General features: G+C 40.8%; 1 protein-coding gene across 3 annotated transcripts in view; it reads right to left on the bottom strand.

Moving 5' to 3' along the window:
- Positions 1-16,195, bottom strand: part of APBA2 (amyloid beta precursor protein binding family A member 2) — a 1,100,835-nt gene extending 1,084,640 nt beyond the window's left edge. Inside the window, exon 1 of one of the 3 annotated variants that reach the window (XM_078684922.1) lies at positions 16,057-16,195. The gene's annotated coding sequence lies outside the window, so the exon portion shown is untranslated. Of the gene's footprint in view, positions 1-15,862; positions 15,951-16,056 lie in introns of those variants that run through there. The other 2 variants (XM_078684924.1, XM_078684923.1) reach the window with 2 other exon arrangements.
- Between the last annotated feature and the right edge of the window lie 489 nt (positions 16,196-16,684).

Genomic DNA, 16,684 nt, shown 5'->3' with positions numbered 1-16,684 from the left:
TAGGCGGGCCAAAGTGATAAGGAAAGTGCATAAACAGAACATTTGAAAAAACTGTGCTACATCCTGCAAGACATTGGGCAAGATATACAATTGCTAAAATTTGCTTCTAAAAATTAGATCACGTATTACCACTACAATGGGGTGGTGATAGAATTCTAGAAGAGCAGGCAATATGCTGAATAAATTAACTTCATGTGTTATCACCATGTGGTTTAAATGAAATATTGGAAAGTTTAAGTTTTTCTAGAAAATCAAATGAAATATGAACTGAAATAGACTTTCTTTGTATATTGTTGACATCCTCAACCAAGACAGCCACCACAAAATAGACACACTGATGTGAAGATATGTGTCATGGAGTTTAATAAAAGACTGGGCGCCATTCAACAAAGCATACAGCTAAGATGTCAATCACAGGATCCAAATGAGTAGGGCAAAAACTGTTAGTAAAAATGACGCCATCAGGCATTGAGCAAGGTCATAAACAATCTATCGACTGGTGAGAAAATAACGGGATGCAAACTCAACTTGATCTTATGTAATGTTAAGATGTCAAGATTGATGGTAATACTTTTGTTACAGAGGCAATATTGTTTGCACCGTGTAATAGAGTCATTGAAGATTGTTATTCTGAGGTATGTGAAAATCAATTTTGGGGCTGCAATCAATAGTGATGTCATGGAATATATTGTGCCAATGGGATGCTTGGCATTTAATTATAAATTGTTTTTCCATTCTGTGTAGAGTTAGAGTTAAATGTTTAAAAATATAGATCCTGGTGAAGAAATATTCACTTCAAAATATATTGATCCTACATGAACTTAAGGAGGAAATATTTACTTTCTGCTTAACAACTACATCAAGTTACACTTTTATTGTACTGCATAACGAAATCAATCAATAAATGTTGTGGCAATTCTGAATTTGAAGACGTTGGAAATAATTATTATAGATAGACTTTGATTTTTGAATAGTTGTGGATCAGTGTCTTACAAAGTTACCAATCTGCTTTTGTTGAGCATACCTAAACTTTCATGGTTAGGTATGCACTTTATTAAAAGCCTTAAAATAAATGTAAAAAATATGACCATTTCACAAACTATAACAAAATCAAAACACATAAATCCTCCGCATCTCCAGGTGCAAGAACACGTGTCCATGTGGCGCACACACACATGGCTGCTGATCTCCTGACAAGTCTCATTTGAAACCTTCTATATTGCATACCAACCTTTCCATGAAACTGGACCAATATTTACACAATAAAGACTGCCCTGCTCCTGGCAAATGAAAAGCTGACACTCAAAGACCCACCTGCAGACTGACCATCTTTTTTTATAAAAAATGTGTTTAGGAGATCCAGTCTGCAAGATTTTGGAACAGTCTGCTAGTTCAGATCAGATCATGAAAATGCAGGATCACCTCTCCTTCTGGGTACCTTACGGGGAACGACAAGACCTATTTCGAGACCTCTTAAAACTCACCCTAACCGATCCTCTGACATTGAACGATTTTGCCATAAGCCTTATAACCACCGTTAGTGAGTACTTAGTAGCATTCACTGACTCCAAATAATCTCACCATGGCATAAATGAAATGCAAGCTACTGTCATTCCCACTGCAACTTGGTGGGACCACAACTCTGGCCCTCATGTATCACTCTCATTTCATCTTACATAGGACACCCTCTTCCAGTGAACCCACCTATTCCTGCATACTTGCATCATCCTTGCAACTTAACAGACCACTCAATTACCACACCAGTGGCAGCTACACAAACATATGAGACCATAAAAAAACTTACCAAAAGAGAACATTTATATTGCAACATATATTCCAGGTGCTAATATCCTTTCTCAGAGTAATTGCGTCTCAAGATCTACTGTATGATAGATGAGGATGATGCTCACATCTGGTAACATTTTTAATATTGACTGATGTAATAGTGTGATGCATGCTTGGTTGGATTGCACTTTGTGTAAAGATGAATACAAACAAATAATGAACCAGCAAATAAATATCTATGCAGGAAACGTCAGTAGATACAGATGTCTAGCCAAGATCAAACCTAGGTCCTTTTTCTATTAATGTCATTACAAAACTGCCTTTACTGTTGGCTCAATTAAAAGCAATCATTGACCATAAATTCTAAGTATGAAAATGACTGTCAGACATTTCTACAGTGCTAGAGAACTATGAGATAAAGCTCTCTCAAATGCCAAAATTTGGTTGATCTTGTATGAGAGCTAGGTGAAACTAGAGAAGGAACAACATTTTCTTCTGTTTAAGAAAACACATTTATGCTTTTCTCTCATAATGTCAGAGACAGGAGAGCTTTGCACTTCTATGCCAGTTCATTGATTTGGCATTCTATAAAATGGTATTTTAATTCCACTTTCAAGCATAAAGGGCCTCATGTACTAATCCAGTTAACATTCATAAACCCTGTGAATCACTAAACTACAGGGTTTGTACCTGCTAAATGGCATTTTAGTATGTATAAAACCCAATTTGCGATTCAGTAATTGCTTACCAGATTACAAATTAGGTTTACAAATGAGTTTAAAAATGCATACTTGATCACAAGAGGGGGGTCCTTTTCAAAGTCCGTTTGAGAATGCTATATAAAGGACAAACAGACAGACAGACAGACAGACATACATTCGTGTTTACATATATATATAACATATGTGTTGGTTGTTATAATAGTGGAAATATAGCGTGGTATTTTAATTATATTATTTCAATAAATGAGTATAGATATATATATTTTAGATTTAAATATTGATATCTGTTGTTATTTAATGTAGTTGTTCAAACATTTTATTTGTTTGAAGTGAAGTACTCTCTCTTTACTGTTGCACAGAGTGGAGTGGGAATAGTAAATTGTACAATTCTAAAATATAACACTTTCCCTACCGTTGCACAGACTGTAGTGGGAATAGTAAGTTTTAACCATCCTGAGTTCAACCCTTTCCCTACTGTTGCACAGATTGTAGTGAAAATAGTAAAATGTACCCCTCCGCAATCCAACACTTTCCGTACTGTTGCAGCAACTGGAGTGGGAATAGTAATTTGCCCACCTTCTGAGTCCAACGCTTACTCTACTGTTGCACAGAATAAAGTGGGAATAGTAAATGTTACCCCTCCTGAGTACATCAATTTCCCTACTGTTGCAGGGATTGGAGTGTGAATAGACTGGGTATTATTTCTACAATTTTATAGTTTTTTTTATATAGTTTAGATTTATATTATTATTATGATGTTTCTGTGTATTTAACATTATAATATTTATGTTTGTAATATATTTTTTGTAAAATATAACTATTTTGTTTACTTTTTTATCTGTAATGAAATTGGTACTTTTTAAGACTTTTTTCCAGTTTATTTGTTATAGTTTGCAATTTATTGTGTGTGTTTTTTTTAAGTTTACAAAAAAATAAGTAAATTGTAACACATTAGAAGCATTATTTTAATAGTTTATATTATATCTGTTTACATAAACACACAAGTTTTTTTAGATATATAATTTTAAATTATTTAAATGTATTTAACTTACATTATATCACTGTTTAGTGTTAATATATTTAGAGCCTCATTTGATGTCAGTCGGAGTTGTCTCCGACTGGTATCTCTGCATTGCGGAACAGATCTACCTATGGTCAGTGGTCCCAAAACCGCAATTAGGATGCAACCGCACAATGTGCGGTCGCAAACTCCCATTTCTCTATGGGAGCTTGTGCGGCAGTTGGAAACCAGCTGCAGCACAAGCTCCCATAGAGAAATTAGACTTTCTGTAAACCTCTGCACAGTGCAGGATGTACAAGGAGGCATTATAGGTGCTCCCAGGCACTCAACCGTAGGCCCAGGGGTTAAGGGGGGCTTGCGATGGGCCCCCAAAGTCACATTCTGACAAGCTCTCAAACCAACATCCAAATCAGGCCCTTAACGTTTAACTAGGTTTATATAAAAAAAAAGATGTTTGTGTTCGATATTAGTGTATAATGGTATTTTTTTCCTATTGTTTTGCTATTTACATCATAAGTATAGTATAATAATATTTTTGTGCTCAATATTTTTAACATGATATTTAGGGTTTCCATATTTTGTCAGTGAACCCTCAAAGCTGGATTGAACTGTTTACACGTTGAAGAATACGAAGTTGGAATTGAGGTCCCTTGCTGACAATATTAACATGCAACTGCAAGTTTAAATTATTGTCCAGGACAATGCTCCTGGATTTAACAGAGTCTACCATGTTTATATTGTTGTTCAGTATCGTTTCATCCTTGGGCTCAGTTTGTACATGTATGTGGTTGTTGGGAGAAAAGATTAGGATAAATTCTGTTTTCAGTGGGTTTCATTTCTTTGGAGTATTTTTTTTAAGTAAGTACTTTGGAAAAGGCTTTTTTGCAACGTACTGGCTCTAAAGAGGGGCAAAGTATTGGCTCTAAAGAGGGGGCACGGTTTATTGAAGAGCATGTCAGTATCCATGCTTTATTGTGTGAGAACAGGCATGCTTGTTTGCAAAATAAAGGAAAGTTGCTTGATGTACCCTTGACCTCTACTCCCTCCTAATGGACAGAGGGGGGAAGAGTGGTGGTGGCAGACTTTTTTTGCTTCTACAGAGAAAAAGAAGATTGTTTTCCTTGCAAGGCAAAGCTATATGCTACCCTGGATGTGTCTTCTATCTTTGTATATTCATATGTGATTACACATCCATGGGCAGAAGAAGGTGCTAAGCTCCCTGCAACTATATAACATTTCTTGATATTGCTTGAGAAAGTTTGTGATTCTTGACTTCAGTAGAGCATGCACAGGCCAGTCATGTGAACTGCACCTGCTTGATTACTAAAAGGTTGCGTCTAACAAGTGTGTACATAAGCCTCTTTGTGTTTTCTGTGCTACAGCATTTAGACAATGGCACTCAATAGGCAGTCCTTACCACAAGGGTGGCCGTCATTAAATGTACACACAAGTCAAGGGTGACTATAAATAAACAATGCCTTTCAACACCCCTACATGGTAAGATTGGCCCTGGGGGGAATATGTTATATGAGTTAGTGAACTTTTGGGAATTATAGTTTGGGGGCAGGTTGGTCTCCGAACACCTGATTTCACTTAAGCGGGCTCAGTTTTAAGTCTGATTCTCTGTACATTGGCCATTCCTGCAATGTTAAAAATTGCTTACAGTGGAATCCATTTTCTCACTGGTAAAAATTTTTTTTTTAAAGTCCCCTCATCTTATTGTTGAAGTCTGCACCCAGAATCAACTCTGGACAAGTTTTTTTTTTTAAAGATTATTTTTTTCCCTAAGTGGCCCCATAGGTTAGTAGTGTTTTAAAGAGCTCTAGGTAGTCATGCATTTGGAAAATCCTGCATCATTTTTTAAGTCCACATTGTATTACCAAGAGCTGAATTGTAATGGACCATGCATAGCCTGAAAAACGAAACAATTGCTGTTGCTTCAATTGCACTGCTAAGTCCATTAAACCCTCAGCCTCTCTCCATTGAATTGGGCAAGAACAGTTTGCATGTGTGACAGCGTAGGAGGAAACACGTTGGTTTGGCAATGCTAGTCAATCATTTAATAGGAGAAATGGATTTGTCTACCTGAGTGCTGTTTAGTGTGTTGCATTCGTCAGTGATCACGTACAGTGTATATTTATTTTCCACCCTTTCAGCTAAAACATGCCCAACACAGATAGTGCTATCAGCTGTGTGAGCTGTGTACAATCTATTCATTTTAGTATTACACCTCTTGCAGATATCATTGTCACTGCACTATCATGATTCCTTCATTCCCCTCTCAGCACCCTCCAAACACCTTTTCCAGCTATGCAGTTAAAAAGCATGCAGTCATGAAAATTGATTTCAGATGATCTGACCTTTACACCGACATTCATCCATCCACAAGGAAGGCCAACGCATATCACACTGAGGTTCCAATTAAGTTGGGGGTTTTACAGTTCACTTTACTTACCAACCAATGACCATTCACATGGGATTATCCGGCTGGTGTCTATAACCTGAAAGAGACACTACTCACATTAACATTATCTTTCATTGATATTCCCCTGCATTGTGAAAAACCTATAGTTCACTGGCCTCCTTGGAGAAGGTGGAACAGATGCACAAATGCTATATTTTGGCAATGCGTTGAATGAACGTGACCGGATACGGTTTCTTGGTAAAATGAGGTTACTTAAACTGAATTAAATAAGGAAAAGTTGATACCTTACAGGATATGTACCTATGATTCATGTTAAAATAAATATCCCTTGATTGATAGAGCTAGGGGTGCTCCACTGCAACTCGAAGTGTTAATCCTTTTGGTGTTTTAATGGCTGTACCAAACTACCTAAAAGCGTTTGTTTTAAATGCAGCAAAATGTGCAGCAGATCAGAATTGCCTTTCAATTCTACATGTACTCTGACAAACATTTGGAATTTAACAAGTGGGATTTTTGAGCTCTAAAAGTCTTCTTTTGCTGTTTCATGTGACGCTCCGTTCCCAAAACAATAAATACTTTGACATTTTTAAAGTGGTGCAAGCCATTCCAGAAACTGATATCTGACGCTGAAAGTAGCCTAGGGCAAAATCAGCCTGGGGCCCTCTCAACACAGCACTACTGATCTCTGGCCTCATTGTTCTGGGGTGTTTTATTATCTCTGCACAGTTTGAATGCCGCCCTCCGTAGACAATAAATGTGAATCCAATTTGTTACTGTGCAGCTCAAATTTTCACATAGTCCTGCTGATTGTCTAGATTTGCAGCTAGAGAGTGTTTTTCTGAAATATAGCCTCAGAGTTTCAGGGAAGCTAAAGAGATCATCTCCTATAAAGCTTGAGAATATAGATAGAATTTCTATGTACGTTTTAAGGAGGATGAAGTGGCAGGAGAGGAGTAAAAGGTACAACATAAACATTAAAGATTGCACTGATAGCAAGCAATCACCGACCAAAATAGATTTAAAAAATAACATAGTATCCAAAGAAAACTCATTTTACGATTTTTAATAAAATACAGTACTAGCTCACAACAAATTCACTACTCTTCAGCGAAACTGAACATGCAAGCCGTAATATCTGAAAGAGTTTGTCAGATTATTTTACCTTCAATTATACTGCAAATGCACTGGACTTAGCTTTTTGCTTCATCTCACATTTTAGCTTGGATTTAAAAATAAATAGATGGAATTGTTAAACTCTACTGGCTGTGCATTTGGACCCTTTCTTCAAATGTACATCCAACAACCATAGCAGAGCCTTAAATAAATATATTTTTTAGTTATTGTAACCCCTCCGCCCGACAGCCAACCCATTTTGCCACACATTAAAAAAATGAAAAAGAACCACTTCCAAAAGATATAAATCATAACATACCGAATCAGTTCAGGTTTCACATCCAGAACCGCTTATCATGATTCACACCAATACAATGATCTTTTGATTAGTTTCCAAAGCAAAAAAACCCGCCCGAAAACTCTTCGATCAACACATTAAGTAAAAGAAATAACAGCAAACAAGCCTACAATAATTTTGAAATCAACTCAAATAAACTGCTGCATAGCAACATGAATCAAAATAACCACCATCAGTCAAATGATTTTAGACACAAAGGAATGCAATTCAGCTGCTTCCAAATTTAGAACTGAACAGTGTCCAATTGAATATGAAAAAAAGATTAAGGCACATTAATTATTTAATGAAACGGTTTCTACCCCTTTTCTTTAGTATTTCTTGCATTGCATACAAGCAACAGATTGGTTGATTGTATAGCTACATATCCCATGAAGGTGTTACCTTTATCTTCTGTCCACAATCACTATGCATTACCTAAATCATAAATATGTCAATTCTTTGAAAAAAGTGGAAATGTACTCAAAGCCTTTCTGAACATTTGTGGTATTTAAGGTAATACATACGAAAAAAAATAGAGTGTACATTGACCTTCTAACACATGCATTCAAAACATAAATATTGTCACATATAGCACTGTTAATTCCATTATTACATAAAGATGGTATTCTTTAGTCAATAAACTATTTTTAATACCCAAGCAGAGACTGTTTTTGATATGTCTGCAGAGCTCTTTTACTCCATCTCATTTGTTTCCAATGGTGCCCAAGTCCTCCATAATTATGTATAATAAAGGCCCAGGACCTCACCCTTTTCCTCAGACCTAGAACAGGGGTATCCAGTATAGAAAAACAGAATGATTCCGTGGGACACTTTTAGTTATTGTAATTAATATGACTCTAACTCTTTATTCTTATCACTATTCAACATTTATTCTCAAACAACAGGTATAGTTCCACATTTGTGTTAAATATTAAAGTGCAGCCGGAGCAGTGCTCAAAAGTGTGATAGTGTACAATTTTTACAACAATACATATATAAAAGTGGGATGTGTTTTTTGAGTTTGTAAAGTTAACCACACTCTGTTATTTATTCACAGATTCTTGTCTAATTGTGTGGCAGGCCCATCTAAAATTGCACACTATAGTATCATGAACAGGCACCAAGTACAAATTCTGAAAATGTTTTATTGACTTATTTTAGTGTGGATCCAGATACCCGAGCATGTGAGCAATGTGTACTGCGGCGTGGAGGTAGGATTCTGGTTTATTAAATATTTCTACATTGGAAAAGATAAGTCTGTTGTTGATAGGAAATTGCCCTCTCTTTTTATTCTCATTGCGATAGCTGAAGAGCCAGACAGCATTTCTCCTCCAGAAGAGACTCTTGCACTCCGATTACAGGTTAGAAACAGAGACAATATTTGATCGGATTGTCTATCACACAATTAAATTGTAGACAAGAATCTGTGAATAAATAATTAAGATGTGGTTGAATTCACAAACTTAAAGGTCATCCTGCTTGTCTATATGTAGCATTGTAAAAACTGCATACGATCACACTTTCAATTTGTGAATTAATGTAAAAGTTGAACTATAGCTATTCTTGGAGAATAAATGTTGAATAGTGATAAGTATTTGGAGTTAGAGTCATAACTAAAATAAAGGGTCCCACTGAACCATTCTGTTTTTCTACATTCCATGATTATGCGTGACATGATCTGAGCCCTGTGCAGTGCAATCACCAGTATTCCAGTTGTTAATCTCCTACTAGCTAAAGGATTAAAAAGATTAGGTGGATTATTCACAAACTGCATTTTGTAGTAGGTGAAGTAGAGCTACCATAGAACTACTCGTGTACTACGTGACACTATTCTCTAATCTATGGTCAGTGAGCTCTGATTCCGCCTCTCCTATCTTTTCTATGCAGAGCTCTCTGCTAAAATGGTAGATATGTCCATATAGGTAAGTGTACAGTTTTGTAGTCAATGTGAGTGTGACCTGGGGGAGTAGTTGGAAATGCTGAACACCTACTACAAAATAGGAGGGGGTTAGATAGGAGAAATGTGAGAGTTCTAAAGAGGGACATGCTGCTAAAAACACTCACTCTGAAAAGGGTAAGCCCATTGCTATTCAAAAACGACACGTCTAAAGTGACTGCAGTCCAAAATGCCACAAAACAGTTGCAAATAAACTCCAGCACAGCCTTGGGGTAAGCCTACACACTCACAGGCATGCAACAGACTCCCACAGAAAACATCAGAGGCGGGGATTTAAAGTAACAACCATAGAGAATAACGTACATTAATTAAAATATTTAGACTTTAAAAATAAATGTGTATATATATTATAAGTGTTCGTGTCAAAGCGTTATATTAAACATTGTCAAGATGGAGACCACCCTTGCTTGGCAGTCAAAAGTCACTGTTGCTGCAGTCAGGGTGTTGTTGCCTGAGTTGATGAAAAACCTTGGTGATGGTTTTGAATCATTTTTAGAAACAACATAAGTCCAAACTGAATACAGAGATGTATGCTTAGATAGCTGATTGTGTCTGTGGAGACAAACTCTATTGCAAAAGTTGTTTCAGAGCTATCGTGAAAGAAGTGTAAACAGATATTTATTGTTCCCATTTTGTTTATCGATTGAAGAATGGGAAGCATTGGCAATCATTTTCAAAACGTTGCTATTTTTCCTCATGTGAACATATTGTATTAAGATAACAATGTACATGAGGGAAGTAATTATATAGTATTCGTCCGAACTTTATAATTCTGATAAATGGATTGTATTTGCAGTTTAAGAAAACCACCCTCAATATATTATTTAACCAGAAAGCATGTTCTCAAAAAACAGATTCTCGTGTGGCATTAGTTTCAGAAACTATATGTGTTTCTGTTTTCAGGATCAAGAGTCAACAACAGATACTTTGAAGGTTTATCATGTTTTTGTTTACCAGCCTACCTGCTTCACCGCTTGCAGCTCGGCTGATTCTGAAGTTCCCTGCTCGTGGGCCAGTCTTGGCCCATCTGAGAAGGCTTCATGGTTTGCCTGTGGCCAGTTATCGGAAATTCAAAGCCTTAACACTGGCCTAATGAGCTGCCGAGCATAGAGGCCCATGTTATTGGAGGAAAAGACTGCTCCCCCACCATCAGGCAAGAACGCTTCCATCTCATGGACAGAAGCTATTGGGTGTCCCAAGGCTAGAAGAGGCGGGCGTCCTTTTTCTTATTTAATGCCAAACTTTGGAACACGCTGCCTCGAACTCTCCATTGTGTGCCCTCTGAGTCAATTTTCCTCAGACGAATGAAAACATATCTATTTGATAATTACTCTCTTTGTATTTAAGGGGCCAATTCCTCGGTGCATTTTACAACCGCTCTCCCCAGGGCGCCTCTTCAAGGCAGCAGCGCACTTTATTTATTGTATTGTATTAGAAAGTATGACATCCTGCAACACCTTGCCAAGATACTAAACATCTTCGGACCTCATTTTGTGTTGACTGAAATTTGGTGCAGGGACACCGGGGGCCAGATACACCTGTGGACGTGCAGGGGCGCAGGGCATGCTTGGGCCTACGGGGGAAGCATTGCCTGCTTCCCCCAGAGTGCTGCAGGGCACAGGTGGGGCCAGGCAATGCGGCTGCCCACATTCTCTGCCCTTGCAGCATCTGAACCACTCCAGGATCTCCGGGCCTGGTATTACCCATATTTCTGGGCCCAGCTATGTTTGGAATTGGGACTTGGGATACTTGTCCTGAAATTATTGCTCCAAGTGAAATACCACAACTCACAATGTGAGCCTTAATCTTGTCTTTAGACATCTGCACGACACAGTAGGATTCAGTGTCACATAGTGAAGTCCAATGTATCTGTTTTTTTCTCTTATCCCATTCCACTGCCTCTGAATCTACTGGTAACCAACATATCTGTCGAGTGGATGGTTCGCTGTGAATTCAGAGAGGTACAGAAACATTCATCCTTTCCTCTGCATAAGGACTGGAAAGTTAGTGCTTTCTGACAATACCCAACAGTATAATCTTCCTCAATTTTAGCATAATGAAAGGTGGAATTTAAATTTGGGAGGATTTAAATGTATGCCTTGCAGATGACATACAGCTACTTTCAGCAAGTGCATGTGTCACTAGATTGTAACTTATGATCTGTAGGCAACACAAGCATCTCTGCAACACAAGCACCAACCCAAAGAAATGTCTTACATAGAATTGAAATAAGTGACCTTCATGTTACATGTAGCAAGCACATTAGCCAGCTAAGCTATTTATGACCCGTCAGCAGGCAGCTATTACAGACATATCTCTCCAGCAAGTGCATTAACCACCTACTTATCTCACCAATATTATACCCGGAAACATGCTGGGTACAAACAGATCCCAGCAGAAGGTGCCTTAACTCCCTATACTGTATGCAGTCTGTGGCCCATTCCGTAGACGGTCAAGTCATTAAGGGATGCACAGGAAAATGTAGAGACGTGAAACACTCATAATGGCCTCCCTGTCTGTTCCACCCTCTCGCTGACCTGGAGTCTGATTCCCATATGACTACCAGTGTCAATTACCTAATTGCCCATGTGTCCAAACGGACCCTAAGATTAATTACCTAATTTCTCAAATGACCGTCTCGTGTCAACAAGCACACTCCAAAAACTAATCAAGGTAAATTTATTGTGGCATTTCAACATCAAAGTCCAATCTATACTGTATGGATTTAAGAGAGAAGAGTGGGGGAGAGAGACGGAAAGTACTGATCTAACGCAGGGTTTCTAAATAATGTCCATCTTCAGGGGGGAGAACACACGTAATAATACAATAACATATTTACAGCGATTCCGTTAGAATGGAATTATTTAGTTATAATTGGTGGGAGCATCAAACAGCTCTACCCTAAGCATGCCCAACCTGATGGCATTTCCGCATCCTAAAGCAGAGTAAAGCACAGACCAACAATGTCTTAGGGCCTTTTTATGACTTTGGCCAGCCCCCCGCTGCCACACCACCAAAGCCATAATGCGACCACCAACTGGGTTCCAATAGGAATCCAGGTCGGGCGGTCCTGCTGCGGCATTCTCATGTCGGCGCAGTGCTAAGGCGCATGCCTGAGCCTTAGCCTTAGCAAGGCACCACAATGGGAACACCATTGCACATTCCTGCAGGGCATGGACTGGCAGGGCATGGACTGTGAAGTCCATGCCCTGCAGAAACTTCGGATATATTGCGACAGGGGGGCACTTCATGTGCCCCCCTGCATGCATCCCATGGTGCAGAGCACCAGAGGGCCCTGTGGGGCCTCCTTTGTTTTGTTTCCTCACCGCCACACTTTTCATGGCGGGCTCACTGCCATGCAAACTGTGGTAGTGAGGAAACTCCTAATATGCTTGGCGATGCCGCAGGGGCAGCGCCAGCATATTAGGTGCCTCAGACAGCTGCAAAACCACTAGGGATCGGGAATCCCTTGCGGAAGCAGCGGTCCCATGGCAGTCTGACCACCCAACTTGTCATTGGGTGGTCGAACCACTGATGTAGCGGTAGTCGCACTGCTACGGTGGGTTTGGAGGCACATCTGACTGCCAAACTCTAAATAAGGCCCTTAGTTCTCTAAAGGCAGCTGTAAGTGTACGTAAGTTTATTTTACTACAAAAAAAATTACGGAATCTGCATGACAGAAAAGGGGTGGAGAGGGCGAATAATGCACCAGAGGGAAAGAGCGAGCAGTGGAAGGAAGCCTTGACTTGTGATAGACCTTTTATATTTGAGATTATCCTGCTACAATACAAATGATCTCTGGACAGCACTCTGCTGATCACTGTACACATTAAATGCCTATAAGAATTTTGTAATTCTCGTTTCACCTATTGTGGGACCGACTTCCTACATAATCATGACTTGCAGTCAGCGGAATGAGCAATAATCAAATTTTACCAGGTCTTTTTCTAAATGGTTATCACTGAATCTAGGTACTTTTCAGCATCCTATTACTGTCTGCTTAGACTAAGTGGTAAATGGGGAGTGGGGGTGGGTTTGGGATGGTGGGAGTGTCAAAGGCAGAGAAGGTCCAGAGGCTGCTGGGGGGATAGCGGTCCGGCTTAGGGAACATCAAGCCACTAGGATTTGTCAGGTGCCATCCCCCCCTCCCCTCGCCCCCATGCCTCCCCTTCTCCCCCACTCGCCAAGAACTACTGCCCTTTCGGATCTTAAAGGGGTCCCAAATGGGTTAGAGGAGCGTGACTGCCCTTACATTTCAATTGTCCCTGGTAGGTCTTGAATTCTTTCTAGGAGGCGCTATCAGTGCCCAGGCAAAGTTGCACATTACCCTGCAACCACAACTTTTTTAAAAATTGCAAAGCACTGCGACTGAACAAATTGGGCTGAGCACTTCCTGTTTCTAAACACAGGAATGCAACACTGAATAAAGAAAATGCCACTGCACATGGGGTTTCCTTTGAGAGAAAATGTTTTCAGGGGTGCAAAGATTTTCTTTTAAGCATAATTACTCCAGTTCAAATATTTCTGTCTTGTTGGGGCACCCCATCCTTCTGCATTACGCCGCCTGCTCGTAGGGTCTTTGCTCTCATAAAAACGATAATGAAACAGCTCTGAACACTTAAACTAAACGGTACCTCTTGCTGCTGGATATAACAAATGTAAATTTCACCAAATAATATCCTTTTCACCATAAACAAAATATTCGCACCCATATAACAACGCACATCAGGTAAAACTTTTAATAAAGGTGTCATAATCATTAGTGCTGGTATAAAAATGTTTACTTTGATTTTCTGTGTTAACGATATACCAATACTTGCTTTTAAACTCAAAAATATTCGTTACTGATCTTTGGAGAGTGAATAACTGAGTCGACACTGCTGATAGTCAAGTCTGACATGTAGTTTGCATGTCTATCTCAAAAACAGTTATTAAATCAGCAAAATGTTTTACAAGTATTTTAATTTCTCCATTGGTATGCATTTTTGCTAAATATTTTAACGCAGATAATAAAATATCTGTTCTACATAGCAATAATTCAATAGAGGCAAGAAGACAATCTGAGAAGATGGCATCAATTATTAAGGAACAAAACAAACAATTTTAGTTGTTTGAAGGTTCAGACTAGTCAACATGTTTGCAAACATTCTTTTTCCCATGTTGCTCCTTTCAAACGTTGAATTGGATGTACACGAAAAACGTGCTCGGATTTAGCGCTTACTGTGCGGGACAGCACTGCTGACAGCAAGTGTTTCTATTACCAAAATGATACTCTCTCATTGCAGCCATCAGTAGGGTCTTAAGATTTCAACCCAGCTACCTGTCTAACCCACATCGCCTTTTTAGAGCAGGTGCATTAACTCACTTTGCTACTTATTAGCTTGCATGTGGATATGCCTTGGTTAGTAGAATTATATAGCCCGTGAGGGTATCCAGGCGCTGTCTATGGGCACGAGGGGGTTAAGTGATTTGCCCAGAATCACAGGATGTTGCGCCCACGCCGATATTCAACGCCCGAGTCGGCAGCTCTGGCAGCTGCGCCACATCCTCTCATTTTGGGGACGTCCCCTGCTACTGCCCGTGGCCAGGTCGCGGGCAGTTATTAGTATGCATGGCCCTTCTTGGCAGCCTGCTTTCTCTTCACCCTTGCCTGCACTCCGAGCTAAGACGTCGCGGTCCTGAGAGGAGGCCACCTCGATAAATCAGGCTCCGTTCACTGTCAGCCCGGGAAGGCAATCCGTGTCGACGCGTGCCCCGTGGAGGGGCAGCCCTGGCCTGGCGTTAATGTTAATGAAGGGGCGGGTGGGCAGGACGCGCTCCGCGGCTTGATGGCAAGATGCAAGCACCGAGCGCCGGGAGGAGAGCCCGGGCAGCGGCACATGGCAGGACCCCGTAATAAGCAGGATTATCAGTTTGAGAATTTCTAATTGGCGAGCGATCCCTGCAGACCTCATTAGGAAGGGAGAGAGAGAGTCGGATGATGAAAGGCCCCGAATTCAGCCCCACCAGTAATGCACTGCAAGTAACAGGGCAAGAGCAGACGCCCGGGCAGCTCTCGCTCAGTCCCTGGCAGGGGTCTCCGGCGTGGACCACGGCACACCTTTCTCTGCGAACAATGTGCGGGATGCACGCACGCCAGCGCAGGGTTGAAATCAGTGTCTAGCACACACGCCACTGGCAGGGGAGAGAGGTAGGGACACAGGGGCATTCAGGAGCGCAGCGCAACTCACCCATCCGTGCTGCTTGTTTAGAGGGAAAGGGGGCGACCTGCCAAAAATGCCACCCAGCCCAGCGCCGAGGAAGACCGCAGGGGCTCCTCAGCATCTCTGCTGAAGCAGCTCAGCAGCAAGAGGATGCTCGGCTAGTCCCGTAAACACAGCCTCGCCACGCCACAAAGAGCACAGCCGTCTTTGCAAAACAACAGCCCCACAGCCCACAACATAAGACTAACAACTGCCAATCAGAGCACACATAATTAGGGAACTGCAAAATCACAACGCACTGTGTACGCCGCTCCGGGATGCAGCGATGCTCAGCATCTTCCAAGGAGTAGCTGTTCCTGCTTCCCATATGTCCCATCCCTTCCAGCATCCTGCTGTCTTCTGACCTGCCTCTACCCGTTTTATTCTCACAGCAACCCACCGCGCAGGAAAAGAAAGCCGGGTGCCAAGTTTCGCCATTGTCGCCGCTTCCTACCTGTTTCGCGCAGGCTGCAGGTTTCCTCTTCTCTGATCCCCCAAACAAGGAGCAGCTGCAACAGCTCTTTTGTGTAACCGCTGCTTTCCCAGCCACACACTGAGACTACTAATTAACCCAGGCGGCTGGATAGGGAAGAACTAAGCAGGCCCCGGAATCTGCATGACGGAAAAGTGGTGGAGAGGGCGAATAATGCACCAGAGGGAAAGAGCGAGCGTGGAAGGAAGCAGGGGACAGGCCCAGTTACTACGGTGACGGTCACCCTCCTCTCATAGGCTTTGCTTTCATTTTAGCTATGTGTCAAGGGACCCGTGGAGGCAGGAGGCGGGCCTGCTACGTGTATTCAAAGTAGGGAAGGTATTGTGTAAGTAGCTGATTCATAAAGGGTGTCATGTCATAGTACACCCCATTCAGACTACGTGCTTCTAACATTTAATGTATCTTAATTAAACACTTACACTGCCAAACACTTTGAGGGGAAAAATTCGCACATCATGGAATTATATATTTTGAATTTTCTATTTATCCTCTCAGTACCTATTGTCATAGGGAGCACGTGCTTCGTGTCAAGCGTGTCACCGTACCACAGAGTGGTTTTTGCAACAAACAGCAGGATGCATTCTGGGAC

The sequence above is a fragment of the Lissotriton helveticus genome, chromosome 3_2, assembly GCF_964261635.1.
Source record: "Lissotriton helveticus chromosome 3_2, aLisHel1.1, whole genome shotgun sequence".
Lineage (NCBI taxonomy): Eukaryota > Metazoa > Chordata > Amphibia > Caudata > Salamandridae > Lissotriton > Lissotriton helveticus.
The sequence above is the reverse complement of the archived record's forward strand: the minus strand, read 5'-3'. Positions and strand labels throughout refer to the sequence as shown.